This window comes from Arachis stenosperma, chromosome 4 (genome assembly GCF_014773155.1).
Source record: "Arachis stenosperma cultivar V10309 chromosome 4, arast.V10309.gnm1.PFL2, whole genome shotgun sequence".
Taxonomy (NCBI): domain Eukaryota; kingdom Viridiplantae; phylum Streptophyta; class Magnoliopsida; order Fabales; family Fabaceae; genus Arachis; species Arachis stenosperma.
Window position 1 is genome coordinate 139,774,839 of NC_080380.1, and position 22,509 is coordinate 139,797,347.

At 36.4% G+C, this 22,509-nt stretch overlaps 1 non-coding gene across 1 annotated transcript; it reads right to left on the reverse strand.

Moving 5' to 3' along the window:
- Positions 1-18,214: 18,214 nt before the first annotated feature.
- LOC130977993 (small nucleolar RNA R71) lies at positions 18,215-18,323 on the reverse strand. The gene has a single exon (XR_009085658.1). It is a non-coding gene; the product is annotated as a small nucleolar RNA R71 (small nucleolar RNA).
- Between the last annotated feature and the right edge of the window lie 4,186 nt (positions 18,324-22,509).

Consider the following 22,509-nt stretch of genomic DNA (forward strand, 5'->3'; position numbering starts at 1 on the left):
CCTCATATCCTCACCTGAAGCAAGTGAAATCACTTCACTGCGTCCATCCAGGGAGCTCAAACCATCTCATTTTCTACCTAGAGCAAGTGAAATTACTTCACTGCATCTACCCATAAAACTCAAATTATCTCATTTTCTACTTGGAGCAGTGAAATCACTTCACTGCGTCTATCCACGGAGCTCAATTACCTCGTTCAATAATCATCATCATTATTCAATTTCATCATCAACTCATCTCATCAACAACAGCCCTCAATGTCAACTGACACCAGCATGAGGGACCTCTCATTGTACAAACACAAGCAATACAGGCAAGTAATACACATTAAGGTACAAGTAGAATAAGTAGCACATAATCAGGTAATATAGCATAGATGATATAGCAATCTAAAACAAATAGGCAAACCCAAACAATTCAAACATATGCAAATGATGTATGCATTCCCTATGCATGATGATATCATCTATCGGTTACAAAGCCAACCCGATATGTCCTGGTACCTAACCATTGGACAGTCCCTGCGAGCGCGCATTCTCAAGTTCAAAATCATAATCAATCAAAATAAAATATCCATGGGTGAGAGCTCATCCGAAAAGGTCTAAATGTCCGACCACATCTTATGTCGCAGGGTCAACAGAATCTCGGATCTCTACCTGGAGCAAATGGAGCTGACCCACTGCATCTACCCAAGGAAATCCGGGACTTAAATAGTTTCAATCTCAAAACATACTCGATTAGAAGTAAGTGGGGGCTAACCACAGCATCTACCCCAGGAGTCTCAAAACCAAACCCAGAGCAAGTGGAATCACTCCACTGCATCTACCCAAGCAGGTATGTCTCACCATGTCCCGGAGCAAGTGGATCAATGTCACTACATCTACCCAGGCAGGTATATCCCACCACATCCCAGAGCAAGTGGATCAATGCCACTGCATCTACCCACGCAGGTGTTTAAAAGCTCAACTTGGAGCGAGTGGAATAACCACTACTGCCGCTACTACCCAGCCGTCACAATCTCTGACTTGGAGCAAGTGGGACGAACTACAACCCTTGCTACTACTCATGCATCTCAAACATGCATTCATTCAAAATTTGGGACTTACAGGATAAAAATGAAGGCTTAAAAGTCTAAAATTCGGCTTTAAAAGCTCAAAAATCAATTTTTACTGAAAACGGGGTCACGCGTGCGCATCGCCCACGCGCACGTGTGGAAGGCGGAAAAGTAGAGTGACGCGTGAGTGTCGTCTATGCATACACATGGAAACCAGAGAGGTAATGTGACGCGTGCGTGTCAATCATGCATACGCGTGGGTGCGTTTTGTGCTCCTCGCACAAAACTGGCACAGTACCCGCGCAACTCTCTAGATTTTCTACTGGGGCACCTACATCAATACAGCGACGCATACGCGTCGGCCAGGCGCACGCGTGAGAGAGTGAAAGTCGTGACTGATGTGCGCGCGCCGGCCATGCGTGCACGTCGGAGTACGTTTTCTTAAAAGTTTTACTAAGTCTAAAAAAACTGCAGAATTTCATTTTTAAACCTCAAGCTTCCGCCACACATAACTTCTTCTACGAAAATCTTTTTTTCAACAATTTTTGAACCGTTGGAAAGATCATTAAATGAACTTTCATAAAAATCTAATTTTTAAGAATTCTTAACTATGAGGACCGCGTTACGGACCACCGAAGTTGGTCAGAAATCAGTTTTCACCCAAAAACAGAAATCACCAATTTTTTCAATGTTCACAAGCCAAATTCATTTTCACTCATTCAAATGACCACAACCCAACCACATTCGCATAATTACACTCAACCAAAACCAAACCTGCCTCATCTACACAATTCAATTCCATTTCATCACCTTCCGCTTCTAAATTCTTAATTTCTTTTTATTCCACATTCCTCCCATTTATTCATACACTCAATATTCAATATCCATTCAATCTCATATACACACATCATTTTCCTTCCTTACCACTTTCCAGCCTCCGGCCTAAGATTCACGTCCCCCGGTCCAAATTCACAATTTAAATGCATATTTCACAAACCAATATTCATTATCCAATTCATCACATTCTCAACACACCAAACATACGAATTCACACAATTCTCAACTCAATCATTAATTTACATCACATATCAACTATACATATTAGTACAAACCATTTACATAATCCAAAATTAATCCTAGGGGGATCTAGCCTAGGAATTCTCATCACACCACACAGTACTTAAATGAAACTTAGATCGTATCTCTTGTAGCCAAAATAATTGAGCTTCTTCTTGGAAGTCTCCACCAAACCTTATCTCCAAGCCTCACCAAGGCCCCACAAGCAACATCACTCTCCCAATTGTGCACCAAAATCACCCAATACTATAACATAATCAATTTTCACACTTATAATCAACCTAGGATTCATGAAATTGATAAATCACAAGGGTTGGAGGGTTTGCTACCTTAACCCACTGAAGTTTGTGATGAATATCACCCATGACTCATACTAGAGCACTCCTAAATAACCAAAATTACAAGATTTCCTAAAAACCCAAATCAAATTTGAATTTAAAGAAAAAAAATGAAAATTAGACATAGGACAGTGGAATACTCACTACAAAACTTAGATATAATTGTAGAGGATGAGAACAGCGATGCGTGGCCATAAACGGCTCGTCAATTGGAGTGTCGTAACAAAAGTTATGGACATTTGAAGGTGGAGCAAGGATTAGGTTTTCTCCTCTCTTCTTTTTTCTCTCAATTTCGGCCCTCACTCACAAATGGGAGAGTATGGTGGCTGAAAGTGTGCTTAATGATGTTATATATATGTGGGCTTAGGTCCACTTGGGCCCGGTTCACTTATTTTAGCCCGTTGGCCCAATTTTGGGCCAAAACCTTTAAGATTAGAATTTTAAATATTTCTATCTTCCCAAATTATAAATTCTTATTTCTTAAAATTATTCACTTCTAATTAATTTTTTCAGCCACTATCAGACAGACCACAGCCGGTACTGCCGGTCAAATTTTCAGTGCGCCTTTTTTATTCAAAAAACTATGCTTCCAACTTAGAAAAATTCACTGAGTCCAAATATCATTTTTAAATTATCAAATTCTGATTGCTAAATTTTCTAACCATATCCGCTCCTATTTAATAATTTATTTAATTAACTACAATTTTACCGGATTTTACATTCTTCTTTTTCTTTTCCTCTATTTTCCTTTTAAACAAACATGGCCTAAAACTTTTGTCCTCGAAATACTAAAAGTAGTGGATTAAGTTTTTTTTTTATTTTTTCTCTTACGCTTTTAAAAATCAAACTCCTGAACATCATGTAAAATATTGTTCGGAGAATCGGATTAAATCGATTAGTTCGACCGAATTAATTTAAAATCAGTCATCAAACTAGCTAGTTCGATTTAAAATAAAAATTGATTAACAATAAATTAATTAAAAAAATTTAAAAATTGATCAAATAATTGGTTAATCGGTTAAACTAATTATATTTTTTAAAAGTTAGTGGATTTAAAATAATAAAATAAAAAATTAAAAAAATTATATATTTTATATATAAATATATATTTTATGATATCCAATTCAATCAATTAAACTTTTAAATCTTTCAAACTCTAGTTTTATTAAGCGATTTAATCATCAGTTTAGTTTTCGAACCTTACCTAATCACCATTGAATAAATTTATGACTCTATCTTCATATATCAGTTATACTATTTTAATTTCAAGAATAATCTTATTATTTTTTATTTTACTATTTTATTTATTTTACTGTATATTCGATCAATTTTGCATGAATTGTTTTTCTTATTATATAAATGTAATACATAAATTTAATTTTTTTTTCATGGTGTTCCTTAATCTAAAATGTCAAGAACTCATTTTTTGTGAATTTGATATTTATTTTAAGATTTATTATTAATTAATAGATTGGTACATGTATAAAATGAAATTTGAACACAATACTTACTTAAACAAATAAGTCAACTAACCATTTTAACAATTCAAGTTGGTTAAATAATTTGTATAAACGAAAGAGTAAGCTTTCATGGATTGGTAAATGTAAGGCAATAGTACACTATCAACCAAGAAAATATAAAAAATGATATCTTAACATAATTTTGAAACTAAATACTGTTTATTAGGATAATATATGGCCGTGTAGTAGTAGTAGTAGTAGTAAAGATGCATGGAGTTGTTTTTCATTCATAATAAAGATGCGTAGTGCCTCAAAAAGACTTTTAGTTATGATTCGAATTTTTTTTTTTCCTCTTTGAAGAAGAATACAAGAAAGTTGCCCCTTAATACAATATGACCTAAGTTTACATTATCTTTATTTAATGATAAGGTTAGAAATCAGACAAAGGAGAGAGATATGATTTTATGACGAAATTTTTGAGTCGGTATTTAAAACCTATTCTCAAAAGAGTATTATTGGTGTTGCCCAACCAAGACAAACCGCAATTGCATCAACCATTTATGTATAAGGTTAGATAATATAAGAGGAACCTCTTAATTAGGGAGTCATTTCAATAAAGACATTTAAAATATTTTTTTTTAATATTTTTTAATAATTAAAATTTAACATATATAATTAATTAAATCGTGTTATTTTGGTTAAAATTAGACCAAACAAATTAATTTAATAAAAAATAATGAATCAAATCTTAAATCAAATTAAATTAATATTATTTTTAATAAAAAATAATTATAATATTTTATTAAATACTCCTATATATATATATATATATATATATATATATATATATATATATATTTAAAACTTTAAATCCTAACCCTATAACGACAGAGAAGTAAAGAACTAGAATTTAGGATTCTCAAAATTAATATTATATAATAAGAGTATTTTAATCATTTTTTATAATAAAAATATTGTAGTCATTTTTCATATAAAAAATAATATTAATTCAGATCAATTCAAAATTTGATTCACTATTTTTCGGTCAAATTAATTTGTCTGACATAATTTTGACAAAAATAATACGATTTAATTAATTATATATATTAAATTTTAATTATTAAAAAACATCTTTAAAAAAATATTTTTGACGTCTTTATCTAAGTGGCTTCTTCTAAAACAATAACAAGCATTAGCTATATAATAATAATATAGTGTATTAATTAATTATAGGGTTGATTATTCGAGATTTTTCCTAATTTTGCTAACTTTGGTATATATTTTTGTTCTAAGCACTTGAAATTCTATTTTGCTCCATTTAGGAGGCATGAAAGCATGATGAAATACTTTCAATTTTGCCGGGAAAAGTTTGGGTACTTTATAGGACGTGTATGCATTATGAATCGCATAGAATTTGGAAGTATGTGAAGTAGTTCAATAAATGGAAATTGGGGAAGTACTTATTATTATTGAATCAAACATATATATATATACACACATACCAAGTGACATCCGCGTCAGGATCCTCACGCGGCTAATGATCTTTATCATTCACAATTCTATCCATTCAGTTCCATTAATGAAAGCCAAGGGATCTAAGATATATCAATCATATTCATTCCAAGCAAGATTTAATTTTGTTCTCGATCTTTCTTAATTAATTAACAAAAAACAAAGCATTGTTTTTTTTGTCAACAATATTTTTCAACTTGATAAGATAAGAACTGATTCATCGTAAATTTAAACTTTATTAACGATATGTTGTTAACTAATAAATTAATATATACACAATACAAATTTTAATTTTCTGATATTTATTTAAGCAGACAATACAATTTTTTCCAAAAACTTAAACAAATAAAAAGAGACAACATTAATGGTTATATTTTTAATACTTTTCTTCAAATAAAAATTTTTTCTAGGTTTGATTGATTTTTTTATAGATGTAGACCTCTTTTTTTATTTGTTTTATGTTATTTTTTTTAATTTTGGGGTTTATTAAGAATCGAACTTTAGACCTTTTTAGATATAGAGCTTTGATATCATATTAATTATCTCTTACTATCAGTTTAAACTTTTAGAAAATGTAGTATAATGATATGGCATCTTTATGTTCGAAAGGTTTAAAATTTATTTCTTATTGAACTCAAAAAAAAGTATAAGGTAATTAAAAGGAGAAAAGAATGCTTATACAAAAATCAAGCAAATCCAAAAGAGATTCTTATTTGAGAGAGTGTTAAAAATATAACTATTTATATTGTTTCCTCCTATTAATTTAAACTTTTAAAAAAATAGTATTATAACAATTTCTAACAAGTTGATTTGACAAATACAAATTGATTAAAAAAATCATTGTTAATTATGCATGTAAACACAATATTAAGAGTTTCTACATTGAGCAAATAAATGAACTTAATGTACGTAACACTTAATTAGTGTTTGTTTTTTAGAGAGTAAAATTGAAATTAGAGGACTAAGACTTAATATTATTGTATTTGGTAGTTAAAAATTAAAATTTCAGTCTTATAACACAAAAATATTTAAAAAAAATTATTTGACTTTTTTAATTTTAAATTTATCCATCAATTTTTATATTTATCTTAAATCAAATATAATACTTAGACATAATTCAGTCTAATATATTTTATACTAAATATAATACAAAAATTTAATTTAATCTCAGTCTTAATCTCTTCTTTATATATTTAACATAATTTTAAAAAAAATTATTTGTATAATTTTTTTTATAAAGACTTTCTTTCTCTCTTAATTTGAGTCTTATGCTGAATTTTTTTTTTTACAATTAGCAAAGCTCAAACTTTAAATTTTTAGGTTATAATAGTTATAATTCATATCACTATTTTTTTAATTTAAACTGATAAAAAGAAAAAAATAAAAAATTATATTTATAATAATAATAAATATATTTTTAAAATTACCAATATATGATTTTACTTTATATATTATTTTATTCATATAAAATAATTATTTTAATAAAAATATTATATATACACTAAAAATTAATTATTAAAAATTTTTTATCTATATTTATGTATAAATATTTATATTTTAATATATATTTTATATTTTAATATATATATATTTTATATATAATTCAATAATTAATTTTTTTTACATATGAATTTATTTTAAAATATAGAGTTGAACTATATTAAAAGAAGAATCATCTAGAAGAAACTCGGTTTCTGATAATTATTACTATTGCGCCAAATACTAATAGATGAATGAAACTACAAGAAATATCATATGTCTGGCCACAAAAAAGTTTCCATAAATGATTTGGATAATGTACTTTCTTCACAGATATATGTTGTAAGAAGTTTTCCTTAACCAGTTTAATGGTGAATATTTATTTTCTCATTCAATCTCCAAAACTATCTACATTTTTATTTGAAATGTATATATTCCAAATTTACTAGCATTGTAATGAACAAATGTAGTATGTAACTACTATAACAATACCTTATTTTAAATAATTTATCAGCACTGATCAAATAGAAGTAAAAAAATTATTATTAAAATGCAAGGTTATATTCGCATATTATTTTCAAAATGAGAAATTTTAAATTTAATATCTTTTGAAAGTTCATTCTGAGACTGGACTTTTAGAATTTCTCAATGCAATAATCAATATTATTATTAATTAAACACATTCCATATTCCATAAAACCAGCCTCATTTCTGGCTTATGGATAATTGGATACCAAGAAAAAGTAAAAAATAAAAACAAGCACTTTGTCTTTGCTAGTAAGTTGATATATAAAGTTAGAAATAGTTAACTCAATTAACGATCTCACGGGAAAATAGTTCCACACAATTAGAATTTGTTATATTAAGTTCAACGGGCGGTGCAAATATGTGTCACAAAATTATCCACGTCACATATTTTGTGTATTTGATTCACTCTAGTTAGCTAGCTAGTTTCTTCAACTTAATTAATTATCTATTCATAATTCATATATCTTTTTAAATATTTTTTACTGAAACTCCTTAGTTATCTGTTTCTAATATCATTGTTTGCTAAAAAAATTTTTGGTATGTAGTATCCCACAACGCTTTTATATATATATATTATTCAATATATAAATATATATATATATATAGGAAGTGTTAGAGATATAACTATTAGTGTTACCTTCTTCTATCAATTTAAATTTTTGGGATAAATAGTTTTATGACATGGTATTAGTGGTGAACTCCAAAAAAAAGAGACCTCTTAGTTGAGGAAAAATATTAGAGATATAACTATTAGTGTTACTTTCTCCTATTAATTTAAGGGAGTCACTTAAATAAAGATGTCAAAAACGTCTTTTTTTAAAGATGTTTTTTAAAAATTAAAATTTAACACATATAATCAATTAAATTATATTATTTTTATTAAAATTAGACCGGACAAATCAGTTTAATAAAAAAATTAATAAATTAAATTTTGAACCGGTATAAATTAATATTTTTTATAAAAAATTACTACAATATCTCTATTATAAAACACAACTAAAATATCCCTATTATATATATATATATATATATATATATATATATATATATATATATTAATTTTGAGAAGTTTAAATTCTAACTCTATAACGATAGAGAAGAAAAGGGCTAGAATTTAGAATTCTCAAAAATTAATATATATAATAAAAGTATTTAGTCAATTTATATAATAGGGATATTGTAGTCATCTTTATAAAAAAATAATATTAATTTAGACAGATTCAAATTTTGATTCACTATTTTTCGGTCAAATTAATTTGTCTGTCCTAATTTTGACAAAAATAACATAATTTAAGTGATTATATATGTTAAATTTTAATTATTAAAAAATATCTTTAAAAAAAGACGTTTTGTGTAATTTTATGGGAACATTTCCCTTAATTTAAACTTTTGAAATGACTGATTTTATGTAAAACCCGGTTAATTAACGGCTAATTAACCCATAAATGAGAATTTATTCTAGAAAGCCTAAAATGTGATTTTTATGGCTAAATGTGATAGAGGAGACTGAGACGAGAATTTTGGTACCAATTTTATAGAATTCGGACCAAGATTGGACCGAACGGGCCAAACCGGGCCAACCGGACCCAAAGTGGGCCCTTGGCCCAACATAACTTAACCAAAACCCTAGTTTTCAGCACTCTCTCTCCTCATTTGTTACACACAAGCTGAAATTAGAAAGAAAGGGAGGAAGAACACTCTCTCAAGTTCTCTCCCTTGGTTGATCTTCAAACCACCATAACTTTTGATCTAGAGCTCCGATTGCCGCCCCGTTTGCGGCCACGCGTTCACCGCGGAGAGCTCTACAAAACCCATACAACCAATCTTGAGGTAAGCCACGTGTTACTGTTCGAAATCTCAGCCCTTATTTTCGAGTTTCATGGGTTAAATGTTGAGATTTTGGGTTCTTTGATGTTATAGGACCCAACTCTCTTGAAGGAGAAGGTTAATCTTGTCTCCTTGGACCTTGGAGGTGGTAAGATTCTCAACCCTAGTGTATTTTGTTGTTTTATGATGTTTGGGTTTTGAGATGTTGTGTATGGGTATGATGGTTGTGGCTTAGGTTGTGTGTGTGTGGATATTGGAGCTTGATTGGTGATTTTGAAAAGCTTGGAAAGGGCTTGGTGGTGAAAAATCTGTTCTTGGAGGTATTGAGACCTTGAGAGCTTGTGGATAAGTGGTTTGGAAGTGCTCCGGTTGAGCTTGGGAAAATCGGCTAAGGTATGGTTTCGGTTTCCCGTATCTAATATGTAATGTGGTAGGAAATACTTAGGCTAGAGGCCCTAAGATAGGCATTGAATTGTTGATGTTGATGAATGATTGAGATATATGATGTGGTCATATATGTGATGATGAATATTGATGCCTTGGTGGTATGATGTATGAGAAATATGCATATCGTGATATATGCTTGATGATTGGTTATGGTTGAATTGTGGGTTGAACCATGTTGATGGTGAGTATGATGTTGATTATGTACAATGATGATTTATTGGAATTGATGTTGTTGAGAATTGGCATGAGGATTAGTATATGATATGTCAATATGTTTGAGTTTGAGCCACTTGGGTGAAGTGGGCTAAAATGATGAGATAGTGATTTTGTATATTGTGGTAATGTGTCAATGTGTGAGTTGAGGAGGCTTGATGTTGAATTTGATATATTTTGATTGATTTCAAAGAAAAGGGATGAAATTGACATGTTTTGATTGATTTTGAAAAGGGTTGAAAATGGTTTGTTTTGAAAATGGCATATTGTGGTTTTGTATGAAAATATGGTTTTTGGGCATACTTTGACGGGATATAACTTGGACTACGGATCTCCGTTTTGTACCAAATCTGTTTAGAAATGAAATTGGATCCGGGATGTCCATGCCGTTCGAAGAACGGGTGAAAAACGATTTAAAATGAGGAAGTTATGTCCGTTGGAAGATTGGGGTGTAAATCTGTGAATTCTGCAGCCTTTAACTTAGAAAAATTTTAGCAGAATGACCCCTTGCGCGTGGGCGCACCTGGCGCGTACGCGCCGATCTTCCGAAAAGTGCCATCCACGCGTACGCGTGATGTGCGCGGGCGCGCCGATTGTGCTGCACCCAATGCCCAGTCATTTACCCGAGAGTTATGCCAAAACTGTGCCTGTGTTGTGCCTAGGGCACGAGAACACCTGCGCGTACGCGTGGTTGACGCGTGCGCGTCGATTGGCAAGTTTTGAATCCACGCGTTAGCGTGCATGACGCTTGCGCGTCGATGAGTTTTTGAGGCCATCCACGCGTGCGCGTGGAGTGCGCGTACGCGTGGCCCTGTTTTCATCCCAAAGTTGATTTTTGAGTTTTAAAAGCCAAATCTCATACTTCTAAGCCTCCGATCTCACCATTCATGTCTTAAATCATTCTAATATGCCTAGCTATTAGAAAGGGGCTAGTGAATGTGATAACTTGCGAGTGAAGCAAGGGAAAAATGTATGATCAATGAGGATCAAGATGATTATGTGAGATGCGGAGGATGGTGGTGGAAGTGTTTGTTATGCCATGGGCCGAAAGGCTGTAATTGTTAATGAAATGGCTGGTTATGGATTTAACCGTGAGCCGGAATAGCTGTGTATGCTATGAATATTGGCTGGTTATGGATTTAACCGTGAGCCGGAATGGCTGATATGGATGTTGATCCATGGATGAGAATTCATGCATGTTGATGCTGAATTATTGATAATTGTGAATTGCACTTCCACTATCTGAGGTACGAGTTTCCTTGGATAGTAGCAGTGGCTAGCCACCACGTGCTCCAGGTCGAGACTCGAAGCTCTGTTAACCCTATGTCGTAAGTGTGGCCGGGCACTGTGAAAGGCCCGGATGAGCTCGAACCCCCGTAAATAATCACCAGTGAGGGTGATGGATATGGATCATGTTATGATCAAGTTTATAACGAGTATAACTCGAGTTTGGGGATGCACGACAGAGGGACAGTCCAATGGTTAGCGACCAGGACTTGTCGGGTTGGCTATATAACCGACAAGATGATATCATCGGCCACTAGGGACAGGCATTCATCATATGCATACTATGTGAATTGTTTGAGATTGCCTATTTGACTGCATATTACTTGCTAATTGTCTAAATGTCTTAACTGCTACTATTTGTATATTCTTTGTTTGATATATCTGTGTTTGCTATAATATACTCCTGCTGGTGGTTGGGAGGTTTGAAGGGATTGGAAAGGGAAGTATTAGTTAGACTGAAGAATCTTTAGTCAGATGCCCTTATATGGTTTAGCTTGTTTATGAGCTTTGATATTATCTAGAGGGAGTTATAGGATTGCCTTTGGCTTTCCTCTATTATTATGTATATATGTGGAAACTGTTACCATGCTGGGGACCTCTGGTTCTCACCCATGCGGATTTTGTGGTTTTCAGATGCAGGACGTGAGGTGTCCCGCTGATGCATGCTGGAGACTTCTATATTGCGAAGATCCTTTGTTCTCGGGGCTATGTTTTGGTTTATATGTTTTGCTTAGATACTTTTATCTCCATTAAATAATACAAACTGTGATGACTCCTCTTATGGGAGATTTTGGAGAATAGGTTTTATGTATTTGTGTCCCTTTGGGTTTCCTTTGGGGTTTTCCTTATTTTATCATATGTATATATTGCTATGCTCGGACCGGTTATCTTCGCATCCGGATCTTGAGCCTTGATATTCCTATTTTTGACACTCCTTTGTATATATATAATCTCGCGTTGGTTATCCTTGTTCGTTACGATGTCGATCGGAGTGTTGCGCTTTCGAGTTGCGATTTTTGCTTACCCCTTTTTCTACAAAGGCTCCTAGTTATAATCAATCATTCATACTACTATAGGTGCTAAATTTTTATTTTAGAGGTCGTAATACCTTGCCATCTCTGAATTATGACTTAAGCATAAGACTCTGTATGGTAGGGTGTTACATTATGGTATCAGAGCAGTTCGTTCCTGTAGAGCCTGAGGGATGGACTGATTATGCTTCTGTGCATTCTCTGTGCGTGTGTTATGTGCTATTAGTATATCTGCTTGATATAATTGGCATAAACGTTCATGAGCATGCATTTGGGACTTTGAAGTACTAGACTTCCGATATTGAGACTGATCAACTTAATATCGATTGTTTGGTATGTATAGGAACCAGATGGCGCCTCGTGGACGCGGTAGAGGTAGTGCGAGAGGTCGTGCGAATGCTCGTGCACCGGAGAATAACCCTAATGACCCGGTGAACTTCATGACTGCGTTGGAGAACATGGCTGCTGCTATGCAAGCCACTGCTGAGGCTCTTGGTCAACAGATGAACAACCATGGTAATGATGGAGGTGGAGTTCAAGGCCCGATGACACTGGCAAACTTTTTGAAGGTTAATCCACCTAAGTTCAAGGGAACTACTAGTCCGACTGAGGCTGATACATGGTTTCAGGCTATAGAGCGAGCGTTGCAAGCGCAAGTGGTGCCTGAAGGACAGCGTGTCGAGTTTGCTACCTATATGCTTGTCGGTGAAGCGTCGCATTGGTGGCAAGGTATCCGACGTCTTCTGCAGCAGGGTGATGACTATATCACCTGGAATGTCTTTCAAGAAGAGTTCTATAAGAAGTACTTTCCGACTTCTGCTAGGACGGCTAAGGAACTTGAATTGTTACAGCTGAAGCAGGGTACTATGTCCATATCAGAGTATACTGACAAGTTTGAGGAGCTGTTCAGGTTCTCTCGTATGTGCCAAGGGACCCGGTGGAATATGAGGAATGGAAGTGTGTTAAGTATGAAGGAGGACTCCGGAGTGATATCTTCAGTTCAGTGGGACCAATGGAGATTAGGACTTTCTCCGAGTTGGTGAACAAGTGTAGGGTTGCTGAAGAGTGTGTAAAAAGGGCAACCGCTGAGAAGGGGAGTCACAAAGGATCATTCCCACAGAACCGAGGGAAGAGCTTTGCACCTAGAGGTCCGCCTTTCAAGAGGGGAGGCTCCTTCAGGAGGCCCAACAACAACAACTCCCAAGGAAAGAAGTTTGGGAAGCAGCCTCAGAATGATCAAGCTTGCACTAGGTGTGGGAGTCACCATCCGGGAGCACCATGCAAGGCCGGATGGGATTTGTGCTACAATTGTGGAAAAGCGGGGCATAAAGCCGCCAATTGTCTGGAGAGGCAGAAACAAGGTGCTGGGAAGGCACAACAGACTGGTCGGGTGTTCACCACTTCGGCTGTAGGAGCTGAGGGATCTGAGACACTCATTCGAGGTAACTGTGAAATAGCTGGTCAAACTTTAAATGCTTTATTTGATTCGGGAGCATCACATTCATTCATTGCATTTGAGAAAGCTCATGAGTTAGGATTGAAGATTGTAACCTTAGATTATGACCTAAAGGTATATAATGCTACCCATGAAGCCATGGTAACTAGGCTAGGATGTCCGGAAGTTTCCCTTAGATTCAAGCAGCGTGATTTTGTTCATGATTTAATCTGCTTGCCGATGATTGGTCTTGATCTTATCTTGGGATTGGACTGGTTATCTAAGAACCATGTTCTGCTTGATTGTTCTACAAAATCGGTGTACTTTATGCCGGAGGATACTGAAGGACCGGTCGTAGTGAATAATTATTACTTGAATTCGATGATGGTGAATTGTTCCGGAACCGAATGTCAGGGTATCTTGTTGTTAGCCGCGGGTGTTTCGGGAGATGATCAAAGGTTGGAACAGATTCCGGTTGTGTGTGAGTTTCCGGAAGTGTTTCCCAATGATATTGATGAGTTTCCACCTAACCGAGAGGTTGAGTTTGCTATTGAGTTGGTGCCCGGGGCGGGACCAATCTCAAGTGCTCCTTACAGGATGTTGATGAGCGGATAATTTGTATGCTTTTTGGCATTATTTTTAGTATATTTTTAGTATGATCTAGTTAGTTTTTAGTATATTTTTATTAGTTTTTAGTTAAAATTCACTTTTCTAGACTTTACTATGAGTTTGTGTATTTTTCTGTGATTTCAGGTATTTTCTGGCTGAAATTGAGGGACCTGAGCAAAAATCTGATCCAGAGACTCAAAAGGACTGCAGATGCTGTTGGATTCTGACCTCCCTGCACTCGAAATGGATTTTCTGGAGCTACAGAAGCCCAATTGGCGCGCTCTCAACGGCGTTGGAAAGTAGACATCCTGGGCTTTCCAGCAATATATAATAGTCCATACTTTGCCCAAGATTTGATGGCCCAAACCGGCGTTCAAAGTCACCTCAAGAAATTCCAGCGTTAAACGCCGGAACTGGCACCTAATTGGGAGTTAAACGCCCAAACTGGCACTAAAGCTGGCGTTTAACTCCAAGGAGAGTCTCTACACGAAAAAAGCTTCATTGCTCAGTCCAAGCACACACCAAGTGGGCCCGGAAGTGGATTTTTATGTCATTTACTCATCTATGTACTAGTTTTCTATAAGTAGGACCTTTTACTATTGTATTGAGAGAGACTTTTGGGTAGCTATCTTTGTTTTATGCTATCTTAGACCTTTGGAGGCTGGCCATTCGGCCATGCCTAGACCTTGTTCTTATGTATTTTCAACGGTGGAGTTTCTACACACCATAGATTAAGGTGTGGAGCTCTGCTATACCTCGAGTATTAATGCAATTACTATTGTTCTTCCATTCAATTCCGCTTGTTCTTTATCCAAGATATCACTTGTTCTTCAACATGATGAAGGTGATGATTGACGCCCATCACCATTCTCACTCATGAACAAGGTGACTGACAACCATTCTTGTTCTACAAGCATCTGAGGCTTAGTGAATATCTCTTGGATTCCCGATTGCACGATGCATGGTTGATCGCCTGACAACCGAGTGCTCGCCTGACAAACGAGCCAACCATTCCGTGAGATCAGAGTCTTCGTGGTATAGGCAGGACTTGATGGCAGCATTCAAGAGAATCCGGAAGGTCTAACCTTGTCTGTGGTATTCTGAGTAGGATTCAATGATTGAATGGCTGTGACGTGCTTCAAACCTGTAACCTACTGGGCGTTAGTGACAGACGCAAAAGAGGGATTCTATTCCGGTAGGGGAGGGAACCAAACCGGTGATTGGCAGTACTGTGACAGAGTGCGTGCATTAGCTTTCACTGCGCGGATGGGAGGTAGCTGCTGACAACAGTGAAACCCTACACGAGCTTGCCATGGAAAGGAGTAAGAAGGATTGGATGAAGGCAGTAGGAAAGCAGAGAGACGGAAGGGAAGGCATCTTCATACACTTGTCTGAAGCTCTTACACCAATGATATACATAAGTATCACTATCTTTATCTTTTATATTATTTTCGTTCATCATCATATATATTTGAGTTTGCCTGACTAAGACTTACAAGATGACCATAGCTTGCTTCAATGCTAACAATCTCCGTGGGATCGACCCTTACTCACGTAAGGTATTACTTGGACGACCCAGTGCACTTGCTGGTTAGTTGTGCGAAGTTGTGTAATGCCATGGAATTGAACCACCAAGTTTTTGGAGTTCATGACCAGGGATTATGAGAGTTGTGAAAAGTATTGTTCACAATTTCGCGCTACCAAGTTTTTGGCGCCGTTGCCGGGGATTGTTCAAGTTTCGAGCAAGCTTTTGGTAACAATGCCTGGGATTGTTCTAGTTTGGACAACTGACGGTTCATCTTGTTGCTTAGATTAGGTATTTATTTTTTCGAAATTCTTGAAGATGAATTCTAGAGTTTCATGATGATTTGTTGAAATCTGGCTGGCTGAGAAGCCATGTCTAATCTGATTGGACCGAGGTTTCAACTTATCACCACAAGAGCTTGTTGATTTTCATCAATTTTGCTTTTGGGAGCAGTGATCCGCTAAGGCTTGGCTGACCTTTGGTCATGTCTAGTGTTTTGGACCGAAGCTTTCTTTGAAAGCTTGGCTGGCTGTGAAGCCATGTCTAATTCCTGGACCGGAGTCTTAGACTAGCATTGCACTGATTCCTGGAATTCTCATTAAGAATTTTGATACCTTTTTCCACTTAATTTTCGAAAAACACAAAAAAATTACAAAATCATAAAAACCAAAAAAATATTTGCTGTTTCTTGCTTAAGTCTAGTGTCTCATCTTAAGTTTGGTGTCAATTACATGCATTCATTCATGTGTCTTAAGGATCTTCAAGTAATTCTTGATGATTTCTTACTCTGATCTTTGAATTCTTTTGGCTTGAGTATTTATGTGTCTCATATAGTGTCAGTAGTACACAAACTGCTAAGTTTGGTGTCTTGCATGCATTGTTATTTGATTCTTGTTGCATTTTGATTATTAAAAAAATCCAAAAATATTTTTAATTTGTGTCTTTTCAAGTCAGTAATACAAAGAATTGAAGATTCAGAACATACTGCAGAGGAATTATACAGAAAAAGCTGAGCATTCAAAAATGCCCAGTGAAGAAGGCAGACTGGCGTTTAAACGCCAGCCAGGGTACCTGGTTGGGCGTTTAACGCCCAAAAAGGTAGCATTTTGGGCGTTAAACGCCAGAATGTATACCATTCTGGGCGTTTAACGCCAGGATGGTGCTAGGGGGAAGATTTTGTTTTCAAATCAATTTTTTTTCAAGTTTTCAAAGTTTTTCAAAACCAAATATTTTTCAAATCATATCTTTTCAATCAAATGTTTTCAAAATCAATTTCTTTCCTTTTTCAAAGATACTTACTAACAATTAATGATTTGATTGAACATTTTTTGCCTTTTCTATTAAGGAAGGTTTTATGTTTGAATCATATCTTTTCTTGTTAGGCAAGTCATCAATTTTTTTTTTTTTAAATCACATCTTTTCAAATTGTTTTCAAATCATATCCTTTAAAATTGTTTTCAAATCATATCTTCTCAATCACATCTTTTTAAAACCATAACTTTTCAATCAAATCTTTTTAATCACATTTTTTTTAAATAGTTTTCAATCAAATCTTTTTAATTTTTAATTTCAAAATCTTTTTCAAAAATCACTTTAATTCTTTTCCACTTTCAATTTTCGAAAATTATTAACATCCTTTTAATTGAATTTTCGAAAATTCTCTTCCCTCCTTCCCACATCCTTCTATTTATGGAGTACTACTCCTTCTTAATGCACAATTCGAACTCTAACTAATAAAGTTCGAATTCTTCTTCTCCTTCTTCTTACTATTTCTCTTTTCCTCTGACACTTCAAGGAATCTCTATACTGTGACATAGAGGATTCCACATTTTCTTTTTCTCTCCTCTTTCATATGAGCAGGAGCAGAGACAAAGGCATTCTTGTTGAAGCTGATCCTGAACCTGAAAGGACCTTGAAGAGAAAGCTAAGAGAAGCTAAAGCACAACTCTCTTTAGAGGACCTGACCGAATTCTTCAAGGAAGAAGAACACATGGCAGCCGAAAACAACAACAATGCCAACAATGCAAGGAAGGTGCTGGGTGACTTCACTGCACCTACTCCTGATTTTTATGGGAGAAGCATCTCTATCCCTGCCATTGGAGCAAACAACTTTGAGCTTAAGCCTCAATTAGTTCTCTAATGCAACAGAATTGCAAGTTCCATGGACTTCCAATGGAAGATCCTCATCAGTTCTTAGCTGAATTCTTGCAAATCTGTGACACAGTCAAGACTAATGGGGTTAACCCTGAGGTCTACAGACTGATGCTATTCCCTTTTGCTGTAAGAGACAGAGCTAGAATATGGGTGGATTCTCAACCTAAAGAAAGCCTGGACTCTTGGGAAAAGCTAGTCAATGCCTTCTTGGCAAAGTTCTTTCCACCACAAAGATGGAGTAAACTTAGAGTGGAAGTCCAAACCTTCAGACAGAAGGATGGAGAATCCCTCTATGAAGCTTGGGAAAGATACAAACAATTAATCAGAAGATGTCCCTCAGACATGCTTTCTGAATGGAGCATCATAGGTATTTTCTATGATGGTCTCTCTGAACTATCCAAGATGTCTTTGGATAGCTCTACTGGAGGATCTCTTCATCTGAAGAAGACGCCTGCAGAAGCTCAAGAATTGATTGAAATGGTTGCAAATAACCAATTCATGTACACTTCTGAAAGGAATCCTGTGAACAATGGGACTAGTCAGAAGAAAGGAGTTCTTGAGATTGACGCTCTGAATGCCATATTGGCTCAGAACAAGATATTGACTCAACAAGTCAATTTGATTTCTCAAAGTCTGTCTGGAATGCAAAATGCACCAAACAGTACTAAGGATGCTTCATCTGAGGAAGAAGCTTATGATCCTGAGAACCCTTCAATGGAAGAGGTGAATACCTAGGAGAACCCTATGGAAACACCTATAATTCTTCATGGAGAAATCACCCAAATTTCTCATGGAAGAATCAAGAGAGACCTCAACAAGGTTTCAATAACAATAATGGTGGAAGAAACAGGTTTAGCAATAGCAAGCCTTTTCCATCATCTTCTCAACAACAGACAGAGAGTTCTAAGCAGAATACTTCTGACTTAGCAACAATGGTCTCTGATCTAATAAAGACCACTCAAAGTTTCATGAATGAAACAAGGTCCTCCATCAGAAATTTGGAAGGACAAGTGGGACAGCTGAGCAAGAAAATTACTGAACTCCCTCCTAGTACTCTTCCAAGTAATACAGAAGAAAATCCAAAAGGAGAGTGCAAAGCCATAGACATGGCCGAATATGGAGAGGAAAGAGAGGAGGAGGACGCCACTGAGGAAGACCTCAGTGGGCGTGTACCAATCTCCTCTGAGTTCCTCAATGAGGAACCATGGGAATCTGAGGCTCAAAATGAGACCATAGAGATTCCATTGGACTTACTTCTGCCATTCATGAGCTCTGATGAGTATTCTTCCTCTGAAGAGGATGAGTATGTCACTGAAGAGCAAGTTGCTAAATACCTTGGAGCAATCATGAAGCTAAATGACAAGTTATTTGGAAATGAGACTTGGGAGGAAGAACCACCTTTGCTCACCAAAGAACTGGATGACTTGTCTAGGCAGAAACTGCCTCTAAAGAGGCAAGATCCTGGGAAGTTTTCTATACCTTGTACCATAGGCACCATGACCTTCAAGAAGGCCTTGTGTGACTTAGGGTCAAGTGTAAACCTCATGCCCCTCTCTGTAATGGAGAAATTAGGGATCTTTGAGGTGCAAGCTGCAAGAATCTCATTAGAGATGGCAGACAATTCAAGAAAACAAGCTCATGGACTTGTAGAGAATGTTTTGGTAAAGATTGAGGACCATTACATCCCTACTGACTTCATAGTCCTAGAGACTGGGAAGTGCATGGATGAATCCATCATCCTTGGCAGACCCTTCCTAGCCACAGCAAAGGCTGTGATTGATGTTGATAGAGGAGAGTTGATCATTCAAGTGAATGAAAAATCCTTGGTGTTTAAGGCTCAAGGACATCCCTCTATCATCATGGAGAGGAAGCATGAAGAGCTTCTCTCAAATCAGAGACAAACAGAGCCCCCACAGTCAAACTCTAAGTTTGGTGTTGGGAGGCCACAACCAAACTCTAAGTTTGGTGTTGAACCCCCACACTCAAACTCTAAGTTTGGTGTTGGGAGGTTCCAACATTGCTCTGATCATTTGTGAGGCTCCATGAGAGCCATCTGTCAAGCTACTGACATTAAAGAAGCGCTTGTTGGGAGGCAACCCAATGTTTTATAGTTAACTATTTTCTTTTGTTATTTTATCTTTTTTGTAGGTTGATGATCATAAGAAGTCACAAAAACAATGAAAAAAGCAAAAACAGAATGAAAAACAGGAAGAAAAACAGCACACCCTGGAGGAGAAGAAGCTGGCGTTCAAACGCCAGTAATGCTAGCTGTTGGGCGTTTAACGCCCAGTCTGGCACCATTCTGGGCGTTTAACGCCAGAAAGGGGCACCAGACTGGCGTTAAACGCCAGTAAAGGGCAACAACCTGGCGTTAAACGCCAGGAATGGGCACCAGCCCGGCGTTTAACGCCAGAAATAGCTCAAAACGTGATTTTGAGCAACACTTGGTGCAGGGATGACTTTTCCTTGACACCACAGGATCTGTGGACCCACAGGACCCCACCATCACTCTCTCTCTTCTTCCCCATTCACCAATCACCTCAATACCTCTTCCCCAAAAACCCTTCACCTATCAAATCCCATCTTTCTCTTCACCACTCACATCCATCCTTCATAAATCCCCACCAACCTCACCCTTCAAATTCAAACCACTTTCCCTCCCAAACCCACCCATCATGGCCGAACCATTACCCCCACTCTCTCCTATATATACCCTTCTTCAACCCTTCATTTTCACACAACCTAAACACCCCTTCTTTCCCTTCTTGGCCGAACACACCACCTTCCCCCTCTTCCTCATTTCTTCTTCTTCTATTCTCTTTTTTCTTCTTTTGCTCGAGGACGAGCAAACATTTTAAGTTTGGTGTGGTAAAAGCGTTGCTTTTTCGTTTTTCCATAACCATTTATGGCATCCAAGGCCGGAGAAACCTCTAGAAAGAGGAAAGGGAAGGCAAAGGCTTCCACCTCCGAGTCATGGGAGATGGATAGATTCCTCTCAAGGGTGCATCAAGTCCACTTCTATGAAGTTGTGGCCTTGAAGAAGGTGATCCCCGAAGTCCCCTTTTCACTCAAAAAGGGTGAATATCCGGAGATCCGCCATGAGATCCGAAGAAGAGGTTGGGAAGTGCTTACCAACCCCATTCAACAAGTCGGAATCTTGATGGTTCAAGAGTTCTATGCCAATGCATGGATCACCAAGAACCATGACCAAAGTGTGAACCCGAATCCAAGGAATTATCTCACTATGGTTCGGGGGAAATACTTGGATTTTAGTCCGGAGAGTGTGAGGGTGGCGTTCAACTTGCCTATGATGCAAGGAGATGAGCACCCTTACACTAGAAGGGTCAACTTTGATCAAAGGTTGGACCAAGTCCTCACAACCATATGTGAAGAGGGCGCACAATGGAAGCAAGATTCAAGAGGAAAGCCGGTTCAATTGAGAAGGCATGACCTCAAGCCCGTGGCTAGAGGATGGTTAGAGTTCATACAACGCTCAATCATTCCCACTAGCAACCGGTCCGAAGTACCATAGACCGGGCCATCATGATCCATAGCATCATGATTGGAGAAGAAATAGAAGTTCATGAGGTTATAGCCCAAGAACTCTACAAGGTGGCGGACAAGACCTCCACTTTGGCAAGGTTAGCCTTCCTCATCTCATCTGTCACCTCTGTTATTCAGTTGGAGTTGACATAGAGGGAGATACTCCCATTGATGAGGACAAGCCCATCACCAAGAAAAGGATGGAGTACACAAGAGACCCCTCTCACCATGAGATCCCTGAGATTCCTCAAGGGATGCACTTTCCTCCACAAAATTATTGGGAGCAATTAAACCCTCCCTAGGAGAGTTGAGTTCCAACATGGGACAACTAAGGGTGGAGCATCAAAACACTCCATTCTCCTCCATGAAATTAGAGAAGACCAAAGAATCATGAGGGAGGAGCAACAAAGACAAGGAAGAGACATTGAGAGCTCAAGCACTCCATAGGATCTTCAAGAGCAAGAAAGAGCCGCCATCACTAAGGTGGACCCGTTCCTTGATTTCCTTGTTCTTTATTCTTCTGTTTTTCGATTTTTATGCTTTATGTTTGTCCATGTTTGTGTCTTGTGATCATTAGTATCTTAGTCTATGCCTTAAAGTTATGAATGTCCTATGAATCCATCACCTTTCTTGAATAAAACGTGCTTAATTGATAAAGGAAAGAATTGCATGAATTCTGAATTTTATAATAGTTTAATTATTTTGATGTGGTGGCAACACTTTTGTTCTCTGAATGTATGCTTGAACAGTGCATATGTCTTTTGAACTTGTGGTTCATGAATGTTGGCTCTTGAAAGAATGATGAAAAAGGAGACATGTTACTGAGGATCTGAAAAATCATTAAAAATGATTCTTGAAGCAAGAAAAAGCAGAAAAAAAAAGAGAAAAAGCAAACGAAAAAAAAAAAAAAACCAAAAAAAAAAGAGAAAGAATAAAAAAGAAATAAAGTTGTGATCCAAGGCAAATAAGAGTGTGCTTAAGAACCCTGGACA